The sequence below is a fragment of the Coregonus clupeaformis genome, chromosome 16 (assembly GCF_020615455.1).
Source record: "Coregonus clupeaformis isolate EN_2021a chromosome 16, ASM2061545v1, whole genome shotgun sequence".
NCBI lineage: Eukaryota > Metazoa > Chordata > Actinopteri > Salmoniformes > Salmonidae > Coregonus > Coregonus clupeaformis.
In genome coordinates this window covers 53292985-53312761 of record NC_059207.1, presented here as the reverse complement: position 1 = coordinate 53312761, position 19777 = coordinate 53292985, and the positions used below count along the sequence as shown (strand labels likewise).

The window sequence follows — 19777 nt, the reverse complement described above, 5'->3', positions numbered from 1 at the left end:
CCACTGACAAAGACATGATCAGTCCAGAAAAACGCATGTCAAAAATGTTATACATTGATTTGCATTTTAATGAGGGAAATAAGTATTTGACCCCTCTGCAAAACATGACTTAGTACTTGGTGGCAAAACCCTTGTTGGCAATCACAGAGGTCAGACGTATCTTGTAGTTGGCCACCAGGTTTGCACACATCTCAGGAGGGATTTTGTCCCACTCCTCTTTGCAGATCTTCTCCAAGTCATTAAGGTTTAGAGGCTGACCTTTGGCAACTCGAACTTTCAGCTCCCTCCACAGATTTTCTATGGGATTAAGGTCTGGAGACTGGCTAGGCCACTCCAGGACCTTAATGTGCTTCTTCTTGAGCCACTGCTTTGTTGCCTTGGCCGTATGTTTTGGGTCATTGTCATGCTGGAATACCCATCCACGACCCATTTTCAATGCCCTGGCTGAGGGAAGGAGGTTCTCACCCAAGATTTGACGGTACATTGCGCCGTCCATCGTCCCTTTGATGCGGTGAAGTTGTCCTGTCTCCTTAGCAGAAAAACACCCCCAAAGCATAATGTTTCCACCTCCATGTTTGATGGTGGGGATGGTGTTCTTGGGGTCATTGGCAGCATTCCTCCTCCTCCAAACACGGCGAGTTGAGTTGATGCCAAAGAGCTCGATTTTGGTCTCATCTGACCACAACACTTTCACCCAGTTCTCCTCTGAATCATTCAGATGTTCATTGGCAAACTTCAGACGCGCCTGTATATGTGCTTTCTTGAGCAGGGGGACCTTGCGGGTGCTGCAGGATTTCAGTCCTTCACGGAGTAGTGTTTTACCAATTGTTTTCTTGGTGACTATGGTCCCAGCTGTCTTGAGATCATTCACAAGATCCTCCCGTGTAGTTCTGGGCTGATCCCTCACCGTTCTCATGATCATTGCAACTCCACGAGGTGAGATCTTGCATGGAGCCCCAGGCCGAGGGAGACTGACAGTTCTTTTGTGTTTCTTCCATTTGCGAATAATCGCACCAACTGTTGTCACCTTCTCACCAAGCTGCTTGGCGATGGTCTTGTAGCCAATTCCAGCCTTGTGTAGGTCTACAATCTTGTCCTTGACATCCTTGGAGAGCTCTTTGGTCTTGGCCATGGTGGAGAGTTTGGAATCTGATTGATTGATTGCTTCTGTGGACATGTATCTTTTATACAGGTAACAAACTGAGATTAGGAGCACTCCCTTTAAGAGTGTGCTCCTAATCTCAGCTCGTTACCTGTATAAAAGACACCTGGGAGCCAGAAATCTTTCTGATTGAGAGGGGGTCAAATACTTATTTCCCTCATTAAAATGCAAATCAATTTATAACATTTTTGACATGCGTTTTTCTGGATTTTTGTTGTTGTTATTCTGTCTCTCACTGTTCAAATAAACCTACCATTAAAATTATAGACTGATCATTTCTTTGTCAGTGGGCAAACGTACAAAATCAGCAGGGGATCAAATACTTTTTTCCCTCACTGTAGGTCTATAACAGTTTGGATCTAGAGTGTCACCCCCTTTGAAGAGGGGGATGACTGCGGCAGTTTTCCAATCTCTGTGCAGAGCTGGTTGCCGGGGGAGTGGTAGCCAGGTGGAAAGCATGGCCAGCCGTAGCAAAATGTTTGTTGAAATTCTTGATTATTGTAGATTTATCGGTGGTGACAGTGTTTCCTAGCCTCAGTGCAGTGAGCAGTTGGGAGGAGGTGCTCTTATTCTCCATGGACTTTACAGTGTCCCAAAACTTTTTGGAGTTAGTGCTACAGGATGCAAATTTCTGTTTGAAAAAGCTAGCCTCTGCTTTCCTAACTGATTGTGTATATTGGTTCCTGACTTTCCTGAAAAGTTGCATATCGCGGGGGCTATTCGATGCTAATGCAGTACGCCACAGGATGTTTTTGTGCTGGTCAAGGGCAGTCAAGTCTGAGGAGAACCAGGGGCTATATCTGTTCTAAGTTCTGAATTTTTTGAATGGGGCATGCTTATTTAAGATTGAGAGGAAAGCACTTTTAAAGAACAACCAGGCATCCTCTACTGACGGAATGAGGTCAATATCCATCCAGGAAACCCGGTGTTTTAGGGAGCGTTTGACAGTGATGAGGGGTGGTCGTTTGACCGCGGACCCATTACGGACGCAGGCAATAAGGCAGTGATAGCTGTGATCCTGGTTGAAGACAGCGGAGGTGTATTTAGAGGGTAAATTTGTCAGGATGATATCTATGAGGGTGCCCATGTTTACAGATTTTGGGTTGTACCTGGTAGGTTCGTTGATAATTTGTGTGAGATTGAGGGCATCTAGTTTATATTGTAGGTTGGCCGGGGTGTTAAGCATATCCCAGTTTAGGTCACCAAGCAGTACGAACTCTGAGGATAGATGGGGGGCAATCAGTTCACATATGGTGTCCAGGGCACAGCTCGGGGCTGAGGGTGGTCTGTAGCAAGCGGCAACAGTGAGAGACTTATTTCTGGAAAGGTGGATTTTTAGAGTAGAAGCTCAAACTGTTTGGGCACAGACCTGGATAGTATGATAGAGCTCTGCAGGCTATCTCTACAGTAGATTGCAACCCCACCCCCTTTGGCAGTTCTATCGAGACGGAAGATGTTGTAGTTGGGGATGGACATTTCAGAATTTTTGGTGGCCTTCCTAAGCTAGGATTCAGACACTGCTAGAACATCAGGGTTGGCAGAGTGTGCTAACGCAGTGAATAACTCAAACTTAGGGAGGAGGCTTCGGATGTTAACGTGCAAGAAACCAATGCTTTTACGGTTACAGAAGTCAACAAATGATAACACCTGGGGAGTAGGAGTGATACTGGGGGCTACAGGGCCTGGGTTAACCTCTACATCACCAGAGGAACAGAGGAGGAGTAGAATAAAGATACTGGTCTTCTAGTGCGTTGGGTACAGAGAAAAAAAGGGGCAGATTTCCGGGCGTTGTAGAATAGATTCAGGGCATTATGTACAGACAAGGATATGGAAGGATATGAGTACAGTGGAGGTAAACCTAAGCATTGGGTAACGATGAAAGAGATAGCATCACTGGAGGCATCGACTGAGTCGGTCTCCGCGTGTATGGGGGGTGGGACAAAGGAGCTGTCTAAGGCAGGTTGAGCTGGGCTGGGGCCTCTACAGTGAAATAGTACAATAAGAAATAACCGAAACAGCAATAAGCAAGGCATATTGACATGGGAGAGAGGCATAAAGCAATCACAGGTGTTATTCGAGAGAGCTAAGACAACAGCTGGTAATGGCGACAAAGTTTAAGGCTAAACATAAACAGGATGCGGTACCGTATAAAGGAACAGTTCAGCAGGCATCAGCTGTATAGATGAGTTATCATAAGGTCCGGTGAACAGCAATAGGAGAGTTCGGAGGTAGTTTGGGGGCTGCTACAGCACTGGCGAGCAAGAGGCCCGGCTTGCGTGTGCTAGCGGGCCGGGGCTAGCAGATGGATCTTCGTGGTCGACGTCGTAACGGGAAGCCTGTTGAAATCACATCAGACGATTTCGTCGGCAAACCAGTCGTGTTGGATCGGCGGGGCTCCGTGTCAACACTAGGAGGTCCCGTCCGGTTGACAGAGAGGTAGATAGCCGGGAGATGGGCCTGGCTTGAGGCTAGCTCAAGGCTAACTGGTGCTTGCTAAGGGGCAATGGTAATTAGCCAACGACAACAGCCATTTGGTTGCAGCTAGCTGGTTGCGATGATCCGGCGCTAGGGTCCAGTCATTCCGGCAGAAAATCCGATATGTATAGAGGTCCTGGATGGCAGGAAGCTTGGCCCCAGTGATGTACTGGGCCGTACGCACTACTCTCTGTAGTGCCATGCGGTCGAAGGCCGAGCAGTTGCCATACCAGGCGGTGATGCAACCAGTCAGGATGCTCTCAATGGTGCAGCTGTAGAACTTTTTGAGGATCTGAGGACCCATGCCAAATCTTTGGCTTTGTCGTGCCCTCTTCACGACTGTCTTGGTGTGTTTGGACCATGTTAGTTTGTTGGTAATGTGGACACCAAAGAACGTGAAGCTCTCATCTTGTTCCACTTCAGCCCCGTCGATGAGAATGGGGGCATGCTCAGTCCTCTTTTTTCCCCCTGTAGTCCACAATCATCTCCTTTGTCTTGATCACGTTGAGGGAGAGGTTGTTATCCTGGCACCACACGGCCTCCTCCCTATAGGCTGTCTCATCGTTGTCTGTGATCAGGCCTACCACTGTTGTGTCGTCTGCATCCTTAATGATGGTGTTGGAGTCGTGCCTGGCCATCCAGTCATGGGTGAACAGGGAGTACAGGAGGGGACTGAGCACGCACCCCTGAGGGGCCCCCGTGTTGAGGATCAGCGTGGCAGATGTGTTGTTACCTACCCTTACCACCTGGGGGCGGCCCGTCAGTTCTCTATGTTTGAGAAGTAGTATGAAGTTGCAGCTTGGAATATTGTTTATTCATACTATGTATTTGTATATGTATTTATTATGGATCCCCATTAGCTGCTGCCAAGGCAGCATCTACTCTTCATGGGGTCCTGCAAAATTAAGGCAGTTATACAATTTTACATTACAATACATTCATTACAGAATTCACAACACACTAAGTGTATTCTCAGTGAATTTGGTGATGGGTTTTTTCTGCTGTTCAGAAAAATTAGCCATTGAAGTCACTTGCATTTTCCCCATAAATAAGTGTGAAAATGCAAGGTTTTGCTCACTAAATGCCACTGTTCCTGCTATTGTCACACCCTTTAATCCTCATTCATTGCAGCTGCAGTGCTGGTTGTATCAGTGGTGTAAAGTACTTAGGTAGTTTTTTGGGGTATCTATACTTTACTTTACTATTTATATTTTTGACAACTTTTACTTTTATTTTACTACATTCCTAAAGAAAATTATGTACTTTTTACTACATAAATTTTCCCTGACACCCAAAAATCTCGTTACATTTTGAATGCTTAGCAGGACAGGAAAATTGCCTAATTCACACACTTATCAAGAGAACATCCCAGTTCATCCCTACTGCCTCTGATCTGGCAGACTCACTAAACACATGCTTCGTTTGTAAATAAAAAAATAACAAGAAAATGATGCCATCTGGTTTGCTTTATATAAGGAATTAGAAAAGATTTATACTTGTACTTTTGATACTTAAGTATATTTTAGCAATTACATTTACTTTTGATACTTAAGTATATTTAAAACCAAATACTTTTAGACTTTTACTGAAGTAGTATTTTACTGGGTGACTTTTTTTTACTTGAGTTAATTTCTATTAAGGTATCTTTACTTTTAAGTATGACAATTGGGTACTTTTTCCACCACTGGGTTGTAGCATGGGTGGAAGTAAGAAGAACGCACATTTTATGCCTTATAAAGATGTGGAACTGAATAGCAACTTAAACATGAACTTAGGCTTCTCATAAAAACAGCAGCTCTATGCTGTATTTGTTGAGTCTCTCTCTAATCATGGTTTTAAAAGTTTTGAAATCTCACAGTATCAATTTTGCTGAGCATTTGAGGCTTCTTTTTACAGCCACGGTGATCTGCGCTATCTGATCTGCCAGCGGTAGGCATATAGGTGCACTTGATTTGCTCTCTGGGCCTGCCGAGTAGGCGGAGTTCTACCATCAGACACATGAAATGGTTCAAAATGGAAACACTTTGCCTTCCCGGCGCTAGGGCTGCTGAATCAGGTGCACTTACCGCAAACGGCGCGAAACGAATCCAAAATAGGAACGCAAGGCTTTATCGTAGTTTTTTTTACAGAAATGTTTGGGGATGCTTTACAGATCGATCGGTTGGGGACTACTGCTGTATAGTTTTTTGCAATTGTAATGGGTTGGGTTTAACGGTAAATATAACACAACATATAGAGTTGTTTTCTAATAATGTTATTGAAAAACATAAGACTGACATGCAATGGTTTATAATTGTATTCTTTTATTAGGGTTGTCATAAAATATTTGGGCATCATATGAGAATTGCACCATAGGGATAGCCCTCTCAGAGAGCTGTCACTTGTTGGACTATTCAAGGAGAGTTTGGTTGAAGCATTAGGATGCTAAGAGAAGGACAAACTGAATTGCTTTCATGGAGGACTGGCTTGACTTTTGAGGATGACTACACAATCTATTTTCATTGTGAGAAAAAGCTATTGGTTTTCAACCCAAAGTTGCAAAGAAAACGTTGTGATCCATTTGATAAACACAAGAGACCTGCAAAATTGATAAAAGGTTGTGGTAGTAGCAGGAACAGTGGCCAAAACATGGTACTTACACATTAATTTATGGGGGGAAATGCAAGTGACCTCAATTTATCTGAACAGGAAGAAAAAAAACATCACCTATTGTACATAGTATAAATAAACAATACTCCAAGCCACAGCTTCATACTACTTGTCAAACATAGGGAAAATATACTGTATACTGGCCATTGGGTGGGCTTGGTGTGGAGTTTGGGGGGTCCGTGGATGGCTTTTGACAATTTATTTGGATTCCTCACATCTTAATCATTTATTGAATATTATATGAATCCTATCAATTGAAATCGCTAATTTGGGTGCAATCAAGTCCAAATTGTCTTAAAACAAAAATAATTGCAGGAATACTAATCTTATCTGATTCTAACTACAGAAACCATTTCAGAACAATCTGAAACAATCTGGGTGTCATGGCTTGCTGAAATGACATGGGCCAACCCTGAGAGAAAGATTAAATGTGTCTACAGAGAGAGAGAAAGGGGGATGAGGGGAGAACAAATAAAACATAAGAAATTGCTGATGGGAGTAAGAGAGAGAGAAAGAGAGAGTGGGGCGGGTGAGAGAGAGAGAGAAAGAGGGAGAGGGGGAAGAGAGGGAGAGCAAGCGAGAGAGCAGTAACAGAAATGGCAAAGGAGGATGAGGGAGTGAAAGAGGGAGAGAGAATGGGATGAGGAAGAGAGAAAGAGAGAGTGGATTAATAAGATTATATGTCCCCCGGTTGGCCCTTCCTCAGACATGTGTGTTAGCAGCCTCCCTCCCTGGCACCCACCCACACACCCACCCACACCCACCCACCCACCCACCCACCCACCCACCCACCCACACACACACACACACACACACACACACACACACACACACACACACACACACACACACACACACACACACACACACACACACACACACACACACACACACACACACACACACACACACACACACACACACACACACACACACACACACACACACACACACACACACACACACACACACACACACACACACACACACACACACACACACACACAATATGACATTATAAAGCAAGGGCAGAGCCCCCTGAGGCCTAGCAAAGCTCTTCCAATACCACTGGGCTGTGCAGAACTGTCCACCACACGGCACATGTTACATATAAGACTCCCCTACGGAGACCAGTGTTCAATCCCTGTGTCCACCCTTCCCACTGATTCTCCCACTTGCCTGTCTCCCCATCTAATTTCCGTACTGTCTGAATAAGTGCACTGTAACGGAAAACTGTAATTCATACTGTAATTTGGGGTATTATTAACAGTAAAATACTGTGAAACGTTTTACTGCAGCATACTGTAAATGACGGTGCATTGTGGACACATGGTGTGGGCGGGAAATAATTGCTGTATTCTGAATGGTACTGTAATTCCACCCCGCAGAATACAGCACCCTACCGTATTTTTAGAGCGGCAAAAATATTTTGGCCACTAGTGGGTGTATGGTATTGTTGTTTCTGGCTCATTAACCTATTTTGAGGCTATATTTGGGTCATGGCTAGAAGGGTTCCAGCTTTTGTCAAATTAACGTCAGATTTTACTTTTCGTAGCAGGTTAGGAGAATTTACGCAGCAGGTTAGGATAATTAATGTAGCAGGTTAGGAAAAGGGTTAGGGTTAGCTAAAATGCAAAACATTTCAACGTTTGACGTTCATTTGACAAAAGCTGGATCCCTTCTAGCTATGACCCTATATTTATTTCACCCGTTAGTGGGAGTGCTGTACCAATTTAACTCCTATGTGGTAATAGTGCCCCCATCAATAAAAAATGTATAGGGGACTGATTGGAGTAGCAGCAAATCTTAAACGGTTGAGTATTCACGGCAACCCCTTTACAGTGTGGTAAAACACTACACTTAAAAACCAACACCATTTGGGCTACAGTACAGACAGCCACTGTATAGTATAATGTACTACACTTCCCTTGCCTCACATCAGCTCCTCCACCAGGCATGGAGGGAGGCAGGGTGGCAGGGAGGGAAGGAGACAGGGAGACAGGGATGGAGGGAGGCAGGCAGGGTGGCAGGGAGGGAAGGAGACAGGGAGACAGGGATGGAGGGAGGCAGGCAGGGTGGCAGGGAGGGAAGGAGACAGGGAGACAGGGATGGAGGGAGGCAGGCAGGGTGGCAGGGAGGGAAGGACACTGCTTAACGTATAATATAGGCCCAACAGCTCCTTCCCACATAATATTACTAACCCAGTGAGGGGTCCTGTATGGCTCAGTTGGTAGAGAATGATGCTTGCAACGCCAGGATTGTCGGTTAGATTTCTGGGACCATCCATTTGTAAAAATATATGCACGCATGACTATAAGTCGCTTTGGATAAAAGCGTCTGCTAAATGGCATATTATTATTAAGTGGAAACACTGGATGTGGCTAATAGACTCGGGGAAATAGTATGCCAGAAATTAAAGGTTTGATCACCCTTCTTTTTCAATCATGGTTACTTTCGTGAATAGCTGGGGTTTTGACTAATGACTACCGTAAACTGTGATGTATAGTTTTTTTGTTATGTTTCATATACATAAATTACTGAAATACCCAAACCATGTGGGGATGAGCCATCAACCTGTTTATTAAATGGAAACAAACACAACATACTGTATTGTGAGAAACATGAAAATGCATCTGGAGAGGAGAAACCACGTCATTTTCATAATTGTAATAGACTATCTCTGATTGTAATCTCCAAAACGTCTCTCCTCCTCTTGTTATCACTCCACTGGAGAGTAAATTAAAAGGAGTAATCTATATGGCAGTGTAACGCCCTGGCCTATAGAACTCTAGCTAGTTTGGTCAGGGTGTGAATTTCTAGGTTTGTATTTCTATGTTTGGCCGGGTGTGGTTCCCAATCAGAGGCAGCGGTCGCTCGTTGTCTCTGATTGGGGATCATACTTAGGCAGCCAGTTTTCCTGCCTGTGTTGTGGGTTTTTGTTGTGTTCCTGTTTTAGGCTTGTGTGTTAGCCTTTGGACCGTCAAGGTTAAGTTTTGTTATTTTGGTTACTGTGTCGTGTGTTTATTCTTTAATAAATATGTACGCCTTTCACGCTGCACCTTGGTCCGTCCCGTTCCTTAACGTACGTGACAGGCAGAGAGGAGTGTGGGTAGCAGAGAGGAGTGTGAGTAGCCAGCCAGTGCAGACGTTGACAGTGAGTAACTGAGAACACGACTGCTAAGAATGATAAGAGACACTGACAGTACTGCAATTAAACTAACAACCATTATAAGAGAGACAGACAATGAAACACTTATGGTGAAGAATTACAAATTAAAAACGCCTCCTCCGACAAAATCTTTAAGGGTCCCCAAAATAATAGCAATATTGGACAATTTAATTTTCAGACCTGAAAAGAAGCTGTGTGTGTGTGTGTATGGAGTCAGAGTCTTGGCGATGAAATGCAGATGAGCTGGTTGGTTGGACCCCACAACGATAATGAATTGAATTACTTTATCAATTAACATGTGTATCTGGGACTCCCACTAGGGGATCAGGGAACAATACTATAGTTGGTTTGACTTTATGAGGTATAGCTATTAATAGAGGTATTACAGAGCTATTATGAGCTCTAGGTTGTTTTCACATCTTTTCACACTCCTGAGCCAAGCCAAGTCTGTAATACCTGTACTGGGCTGGCCTGGTTACGCATCCAAGCAAATATGCAGGCCCGTACAGTACAGTACAGTACAGGTGGGGCCTTCCAGTGTGAATCAGGCTAGGTTAGTTGCTGCACTAGGGCTATAACTTGGTTTACTAGCTCCGGTACACTAGGATGCTGCTGCCTGTTAGCACACCGCTCAATGAAGGGCACTGACTGGCTCAACACAATCCATCACCAGGGATGAATGAGATGGATGACAATTACGTCCCTGCTAGAGGAGCTTTCTGTGTGTGAAGGACTAGAGAGAGAGAGAGAGTGTGAGTGAGTGAGTGAGTGAGTGAGTGAGTGAGTGAGTGTGTGTGTGTGTGTGTGTGTGTGTGTGTGTGTGTGTGTGTGTGTGTGTGTGTGTGTGAATGAACAGCTGTGTGTGAATTAGTAGAGTGATATTGATACTAGCCCGACATATGCTATATCTCTCAACATGCTGGTCAATAACAGATGTGCATTTTCGCCTCTGAAAAAGGACCATGCAGAGTGCTAAACACACACCGTCTCTCTCCTTGGAGAGAAAAGGAGTCATGGAAACCAATTCCACAACTCTGACTTCCATATCTCAGAGGGGAGGCGAGAGGGGAGGTAGGAAGGGGAGGGGGTGTTCATGCCAGAAGTCCTCTCTGTAGGTCAGAGTCCCCATCTCTCACTCTCCCTCTCCTCTCCTCACTCCCCCTCCATCTCTCTACCCCCTCCCTTCTTCTCTCTCCTCCCCTCCTTCACTCGTATCTCTCAGCTTGTGTAGCATTCTTCCTCTTGACAACCTCCACCCCATCAGAAAGCCTGCCATGTTAGTACGCCTGCTGTTCAACCAATCACATCTCATTCTGAAATAGCTGCAATCATGTCTCATTCTGCCTGCTGTCCACCAATCACATCTCTTTCTGAAACAGGGACAGACAGACGGCTCCAGTGAAAGGTCATAGATTGGCCTTACACACCAGGGAAATACAGCCTCACTCCTCCACTCTCCTCCTCTCCCCCTCCTCTACCCAGAGAAAGGGCATTTCTGATCTGTGAGCTCTACCCCCTTCCTTCTCGACTTTCCAAGACAAATGCACTTGAGTGTTTGCCAAAGGGAAATGGCTGCCCTAACTAGAGCTGCCAACATGTTTTATTTTAATTTTAAAGCAGCAGCAGTCTTTGTAGGCTGCTGATTGCAGGTTGCCAATGCCAATATGCAGGGAGGGACGAGGAAACAAGCAATCAATGGCAATCAATGGCAATCAATGGCTAACATGTTGAGAGGCTGGCCAAGGCAATCAGGGCTGGGGAGAAGAGAAGCACCCTACTTGTTGTTGATAGATGGATGGAGAGCAGAGACAGACAGACAGACAGACAGACAGACACCTAACACATAGACAAATAGAGAGAGCCGCAGAAATCAAATGCACACACTAGAGTCAAATGCCAGAATCAATGACGATCATACATCTCCTTCATTTCCATAACATTTCCATAATCGATTAAAGAGCTACTGGGTGTGCAGAATATTACTCCAGCCCAGCAATAACACACCTGATTCAACTTATCAACTGCTCGACAAGACATTGATTATTGAATCAGGCGTGTCAGCCAGTGTTGGACTGGAACAAAAGCCTGCACACACCCAGCTCGGAACAGGCTGACCACTGGACTAAGCATATTAGTCTATTTCAATTAGATATCAATCCTGTCCTGTTTATGACCATTTCCATGGTGATGAACCATTTATAATACATCCTATTCAGCAATTACACAGCTTACTAGCTCAACATGGAAGGAGAGGATCAAGAATTCTGCAATCCTATTAAAGCAGTGATATATTTCTGGACTTACCCTCCCTCGGACTGCACACGCCATATGCTTCTTATGCTGATAGCCTAAACAAACACACACCCGCTAATCTCAAAAGACTATAGGATTAATTGGGGGAAGTAAGACTTATTTAGCAACACTGTAGGGCTAGTATCTGTGGCATAAACATTTAACAGAAGCAGCCTTTTCATCAAATGCACATAATGCATATCTATGTCTCTTTGAAGGGGTTTGATTACTGTCATCATGAACATCAAGAGGGGTGTCAAGAGGGGTGACAGTTGGGTATGGCAGGCGCCATACACTAGCTCAAGACAAAAAATGTCAAAGTAGGCTATAAAAAAGTAGACTAAATCATTCCAATCCTGCCTAAAATGTAAAGGCTGTTTAGTGTAATTAAAAGCTGGCTTTAGGACCATGCGGAGCATCGCTGAGAGAGAAGCTGCCAGCCTGTGCGCCTTTCTCACAGCAGAGAGCGGAGAGCATAGTTTGCTTTGCCTGTCAGCCGTTAAGGCAGCGCGCTCATTGCTTTGAATTTGATGTCGGTATTTTAACTTGGCCTTGTAAACCCTGCAGCCAGCTGTTTTATGCACCGGTTACTTTCACATTGATGTCGACATAGGCGTCGTGTCCAACAGGCTACGAGAAGATTTACCTCTAAAGTAAATTGAATTAAATTAGCAATATATTTACAAAATGCCTATAAAGAAATAAATAAAATCATTCAAAATAATACACCAGAGAGTATGATTTGGCCACACAAAAACAAAATGTAAGAATGGGAAGCATAGAAATAGCGCACATTGAAAATATGTTGCTTATGTCTCCAGTCATATAAAGCGTAGTAGAATTGCATGAAATGTGTTTATAAAAGGCCACATTTCTTGTGCAAAGAAAGGAGAAGAAACGTCTCTGATCAGACTTAGTCTTTCACTGAGCTCAGGCATGCAATGTTCAGAACCAGGGACACATATTTCACTGGGGACAGGGGGACCCACATTCTGAAATTGCATCCCCCCCCCCCAGTTTTGTCATTGGAATGTGATACAAAACGAGGCAACGGTGTGCTTTAGGACCATGCGGACGCCTCCAAGCGGTCGGGTAGGCGGTTTGGAGTCTTTATATGACTGGATAAAAAAAGATACAGTACAAGTCAAAAGTTTGGACACACCTACTAATTCCAGGGTTTTTCTTTATTTTTTACTATTTTCTACATTGTAGAATAATAGTGAAGACATCAAAACTATTAAATAACACATATGGAATCATGTAGTAACCAAAAAAGTGTTAAACAAATATATTTTATATTAGAGATTCTTCAAAGTAGCCACCCTTTGCCTTGATGACAGCTTTGCACACTCTTGGCATTCTCTCAACCAGCTTCATGAGGTAGTCACCTGGAATGCATTTCAATTAACAGGTGTGCCTTGTTAAAAGTTAATTTATGGAATTTATTTCCTTCTTTGAGCCAATCAGTTGTGTTGTGACAAGGTAGGGGTGGTATACAGAAGATAGCCCTATTTGGTAAAAGATGAAGTCCATATTATGGCAAGAACAACTCAAATAAGCAAAGAGAAATGACAGTCCATCATTACTTTAAGACATGAAGGTCAGTCAATGCGGAACATTTCAAGAACTTTGAAAGTTTCTTCAAGTGCAGTCGCAAAAACCATCAAGCACTATGATGAAACTGGCTTTCATGAGGACTGCCACAGGAAAGGAAGACCCAGAGTTACCTCTGCTGCAGAGGATAAGTTCATTAGAGTTAACTGCACCTCAGATTGCAGCCCAAATAAATGCTTCACAGAGTTCAAGTAACAGACACATCTCAACATCAACTGTTCAGAGGAGACCGCGTGAATCAGGCCATCATGGTCGAATTCTGCAAAGAAACCACTAATAAAGGACACCAATAACAAGAAGAGACTTGCTTGGGCCAAGAAACACGAGCAATGGACATTAGACCGGTGGAAATATGTCCTTTGATCTGATGAGTCAAAATTTGAGATTTTTGGTTACAACCCCCGTGTCTTTGTTTGACGCAGAGTAGGTGAATGGATGATCTCCGCATGTGTGGTTCCCACCATGAAGCATGGAGGAGGTGGTGTGATGGTGTGGGGGTGCTTTGCTGGTGACACTATCTGTGATTAATTTAGAATTCAAGGCACACTTAACCAGCATGGCTACCACAGCATTCTGCAGCGATACACCATCCCATCTGGTTTGTGCTTAGTGGGACTATCATTTGTTTTTCAACAGGACAATGACCCAAAACACACCTCCAGACTGTGTAAGGGCTATTTGACCAAGAAGGAGAGTGATGGAGTGATGCATCAGATGATCTGGCCTCCACAATCACCCGTCCTCAAACCAATTGAGATGGTTTGGGATGAATTGGACCGCAGAGTGAAGGAAAAGCAGCCAACTGTCACGCCCTGATCGAGAGAACTCTTGTTGGTTGGGTCAGGGTGTGAGTTTTCTGTTGAGATCTATGTTAGTGTATTTCTATGTTGAAGATCTAGGTTGATCTTTCTATGTTTGGCCGGGTGTGATTTCCAATCAGAGGCAGCTGTCGCTCGTTGTCTCTGATTGGGGATCATACTTAAGTAGCCTGGTTGCCTACCTTAGTTGTGGGATCTTGATGTCACGATCGTCGGGAACAGAGGAGGACCAAGGCGCAGCGTTGAAGACGAACATACTCTTTATTTAGTGATTAACCGAACAAAACGATAACGTGACAGCTCACGGTCTAACACAAAACCAACTAGAACAAGATCCCACCACCACTGTGGGAAACAGCCTGTCTAAATATGGTTCCCAATCAGAGACAACCAGCAACAGCTGACACTTGTTGCCTCTGATTGGGAACCACTCTGGCCAACCTAGAAATACAACTACTAGACACAAATGAAACTCACACCCTGGCTCAACATACAAGTGTCCCCAGAGCCAGGGCGTGACAGTACCCCCCCCTAAAGGCGCGGACTCCGACCGCGCCAACTAAATACCACAGGGGAGGGACCGGGTGGGCACTCCGCCTTGGCGGCGGATCCGGCTCCGGGCCTGATCCCCACTCCCTCTCCAACCCCCCAAAGTACCCCTGGTCTGGTCTGGCCTCGCTGGCCGGAGCTGGACTGCACACTGGTGGAGCGGATTGCTCTAGCTCCGGCGTGAAGCAGCTGACCGGTGCCGGACCAGGCACCGGTGGAACAGGCACGGGCCGTGCCGGACTGACGACGCACACCACTGGCTTGGTGTGGGGAACAGGCACGGGCCGTGCCGGACTGACGACGCACACCACTGGCTTGGTGTGGGGAGCAGGAGCGGGCCGGACCGGGCTGGCGACGCGCACCATTGGCCTGGTGCGGGGAGCAGGAACGGGCCGGGCCGGGCTGGCGACGAGCACCATAGGCTTGGTGCGGGGAGCAGGAACAGGACGGGCCGGGCTGGCGACGCGCACCATTGCCTTGGTGCGGGGAGCAGGAACAGGACGGGCCGGGCTGGCGACGCGCACCATTGGCTTGGTGCGGGGAGCAGGAACAGGACGGGCCGGGCTGGCGACGCGCACCATTGGCTTGGTGCGGGGAGCAGGAACAGGACGGGCCGGGCTGGCGACGCGCACCATTGGCTTGGTGCGGGGAGCAGGAACAGGACGGGCCGGGCTGGCGACGCGCACCATTGGCTTGGTGCGGGGAGCAGGAACAGACCGGACCGTACTGGGGACACACACCACTGGCCCTACGCTGGGATCTGGAACGGGCCGGACCGGACTGGTAACACACCCCAGTACCTCTCGCCGTGCCTCTACACCTTCCTTCCCCTCTTTGACCAGTGGCCCCCGTAACCTGGCGGCCTTCTCTGCCAACCCGCTGGGCCGCTCTATCGCGGTCTCCTGCTGCCCCGTCATCCACGGCGTTAGCCCCCCCCTAAAAAATGTCTGGGCTTCTCTCCTAACCGTGGACCAGGTCTCCATACTTCTCGCCAGACTTTCGCCCTTCTGCTTCCACGTCAAGCCCCTCTCTTGCTCACCCGGCTTGACCCAGTCGAGGAGGCGCTGGATATCCGCCAGAGATTTCCCTGGCGATGGCTCCTGGACCCGCTGCTTGGTCCAGTTCTGGTGGGATCTTCTGTCACGATCGTCGGGAACAGAGGAGGACCAAGGCGCAGCGTTGAAGACGAACATACTCTTTATTTAGTGATTAACCGAACAAAACGATAACGTGACAGCTCACGGTCTAACACAAAACCAACTAGAACAAGATCCCACCACCACTGTGGGAAACAGCCTGTCTAAATATGGTTCCCAATCAGAGACAACCAGCAACAGCTGACACTCGTTGCCTCTGATTGGGAACCACTCTGGCCAACCTAGAAATACAACTACTAGACACAAATGAAACTCACACCCTGGCTCAACATACAAGTGTCCCCAGAGCCAGGGCGTGACACTTGACTTGTGTTTTTGTTAGGCTTGTTGTGAGTATAGCCCATAGGACTTCACGTTACTTTTGTTGTTTTGTCAAGTGTTTATCTTCATTAATAAATATGTACGCATACCACGCTGCACCTTGGTCTGACCCGTCTCTCAACGAACGTGACACCAACAAGTGCTCAGCATACAGTTGAAGTCGGAAGTTTACATACACTTAGGTTGGAGTCATTAAAACTCGTTTTTCAACCACTCCACAAATTTCTTGTTAACAAACTAGTTTTGGCAAGTCGGTTAGGACATCTACTTTGTGCATGATACAAGTAATTTTTCCAACAATTGTTTACAGACAGATTATTTCACTTATAATTCACTGTATCACAATTCCAGTGGGTCAGAAGTTTACATACACTAAGTTCACCGTGCCTTTAAACAGCTTGGAAAATTCCAGAAAATGATGTAATGGCTTTAGAAGCTTCTGATAGGCTAATTGACATCATTTGAGTCAATTGGAGGTGTACCTGTGGATGTATTTCAAGGCCTACCTTCAAAATCAGTGCCTCTTTGCTTGACATCATGGGAAAATCAAAAGAAATCAGCCAAGACCTCAGAAAAAAATTTGTAGACCTCCACAAGTCTGGTTCATCCTTGGGAGCAATTTCCAAACGCCTGAAGGTACCACGTTCATCTGTACAAACAATAGTATGCAAGTTTAAACACCATGGGACCACGCAGCCGTCATACCGCTCAGGATGAGACACGTTCTGTCTCCTAGAGATTAACGTACTTTGGTGCGAAAAGTGCAAATCAATCCCAGAACAACAGCAAAGGACCCTATGAAGATGCTGGAGGAAACAGGTACAAAATATCTATATCCACAGTAAAACGAGTCCTATATCAACATAACCGGAAAGGCTGTTCAGCAAGGAAGAAGCCACTGCTCCAAAACCGCCATAAAAAAGCCAGACTACAGTTTGCAACTGCACATGGGGACATTTCACATTCTTAAAATAAAGTGGTGATCCTAACTGACCTAAGACAGGGACTTTTTACTAGGATTAAATGTCAGGAATTGTGAAAAACTGAGTTTAAATGTATTTGGCTAAGGTGTATGTAAACTTCCGACTTCAACTGTATGTGGGAACTCCATCAAGACTGTTGGAAAAGCGTTCTTCATGAAACTGGTTGAGAGAACGCCAAGAGTATGCAAAGCTGTCATCAAGGCAAAGGGTGGCTACTTTGAAGAATCTCAAATATAAAATATATTGATTTGGTTAACACTTTTTTTGGTTACTACATGATTCCATATGTGTTATTTCATAGTTTTGATGCATTCACTATTATTCTACAATGTAGAAAATAGTAAAAATAAAGAAAAACCATTGAATGAGTAGGTGTGCCCAAACTTTTGACAGGTACTGTATATCTAATAATATTATGTCCCCCCACTTCTAAAACCAAAGTTGTGGCCCCTGTTCAGAACTGTCTGTTTTGCTAACAGTGATTGAGTTATATTATTAGCCTTAAAAATGACTATGCAATCTATCAAGTCACAACAAAGCCGACTTCAAATGCCGACATTCATAGCATGTGAGTTTCGAGTTTGGGAAAGCAATTTCTTCACCAAATTGTTTCATAAAATGTCACCTTTTATAGGCCTAATAAAAGATTGAATGCATCTATCATCGCACTTACAGACTAATGTAAGATAGGCAACTATTCCTAATGTGATGAGTAGTTGTATTATGGATCTATTTCAAGTTCCACTGTATGCGCCATTCCACAAGTAAATTAGTAACACTACATTTATGATAAGGTTGAGTAGTGGTTAACATTGTATACTGTTTCACAGACCTTTAAACCTAATATTGCAGTGATATTTAATGGCTGGGGTCATTTGTTTGTTTTCGCAGTTTTCCAAATAGCATTTTAGTGTTTTTAAATTGTGTAGAAATGCAGTATATGAGCTTCAACTTCAACCCCCCTCCTCCGACCATTCGCCAATCAATCCAATATCCACCCATATAGACAACATATGACATACAGGCTGGGTACTGCTTTTCTGCGACCTGCATCGCAGCATCATCCGTAGGATGAAGATAACAAGTGCGCCGCGACTAGAGTCGGTGGACAAAACACAGGCAAGCCGAGATCTCTGAGTATAGAAAACCCAGAGACAACTCCTAAAACATTGACATAAAATAATTTTACCTTAATAACGTCACTTGTTTTTTCCTTGCCACCTGCTTCGAAACCGATGAGCCGAGGCGACAATTTAGGACGAATATTAGTCAGGAATGCAAAATTCGGAGCACCTACGGCGCTTGCGTATTCCGGGCCCCGGACCGCCATTCATCAATTTACAGACAGTAGCGCACTATTTGGCAAAAAAAACACCGACCTAGCCACGGTCGAGGCAGCTGCGAGGCAGTAACAATTACAAACGCATCGTAATGAATGCTCACTTGTTACAGAATCCAAGTCTGCAAACAGGATGAATCAGACCACAGCCCAGCCAGATCAATAGGACTGTTGTGGCCAGCCTGGTCAGGGTTAGGAGGGGCTGCCTGCCGCATCCCCTTGGAAAAAAACACACCTATTTATTAGCAAAGCCATCAAGTTACGGGATGTAGCCTCATGCCATGGCACCTAATGCAAATCCAACCTGTTATAGCCTAACTGTCACGCAGCCACGCACTGTTATTTTCTTTATTGAAAAACAGAGAATAGAATAACAATGAATGCACTTGTTGAGCAACTGAAAGCATCATCACCATTTTTGTATCTCCTGAAAGTTAGAAAATAATGTTGTCCATAGATAAATTGTTGTAGTTTATTCTAGCTAATATTTTCTATTGTTGTAAAATGATCGAAGCTTATCAATGCCTTCTGAACACCTGCCAATGAATGACCTGGCCTAGAATATATTCTATCGCCCGCATAGAATGTTTGTTTCATGACAACAAAGTGGCGTTTACATTATTCCTCCGCTACATTTATATATTGTTGCCTAACTCTTGTATTCCTTATCTGGACCAACAATCTCCTGCTGGCCATGACCATGAAAAAGTATCGGCAGCAGGATGACTGGACTACCCTGGCCACTCCTCAAGTACCATTCGCCCAGACAATCTCTGCTAGTGCTACAGTTCGTTCGCAAAAATACTCGGAAAGAAGTGATGCTCTGTTTGAAACCCCATTATATCGCATGCACTCTCAACGGCGCGTTCACAAGCAATTCACGCGAATCAAAGGTAATTCATCTCACCTCGTGTGCTTCAATATCGGTGTTTCTGCAAGCTTGCGGTCCGTTCCACTCCCTGCAATTCCACCATCTTTCGTTCCACACCTCTCTCACTCTACCCGGCTAGGCTGGGCAGCAGTCGGTCTGTGTGATGTGCTGAGAGCGAGCTGCCTCCCTCCCCAGCCCCTCCTCCCCAGCCACCGTGACATCAGAGGGAGATTACAAACAATGCACAAAGCATCTTTAAATGGGGGAAATTGTGTCCAGCACTGGACAGCCGCTTCAGCTGTCTTGAAAGGCTTATATTGTCTACCCTAGTTGAACACACAACACATTTCTGGTCCGTTTCATTTATCCATGCTATTT

General features: G+C 45.2%; 1 protein-coding gene across 3 annotated transcripts in view; it reads right to left on the bottom strand.

Moving 5' to 3' along the window:
• The window catches only part of LOC121585171 (amyloid-beta A4 precursor protein-binding family A member 1), a 98455-nt gene extending 78903 nt beyond the window's left edge, over positions 1 to 19552 (bottom strand). For 2 of the 3 annotated variants that reach the window (XM_041901560.2, XM_041901562.2), the window contains exon 1: positions 19436 to 19552. The gene's annotated coding sequence lies outside the window, so the exon portion shown is untranslated. Of the gene's footprint in view, positions 1 to 18378; positions 18700 to 19435 lie in introns of those variants that run through there. The other variant, XM_041901563.2, reaches the window with a different exon arrangement.
• Positions 19553 to 19777: the final 225 nt, after the last annotated feature.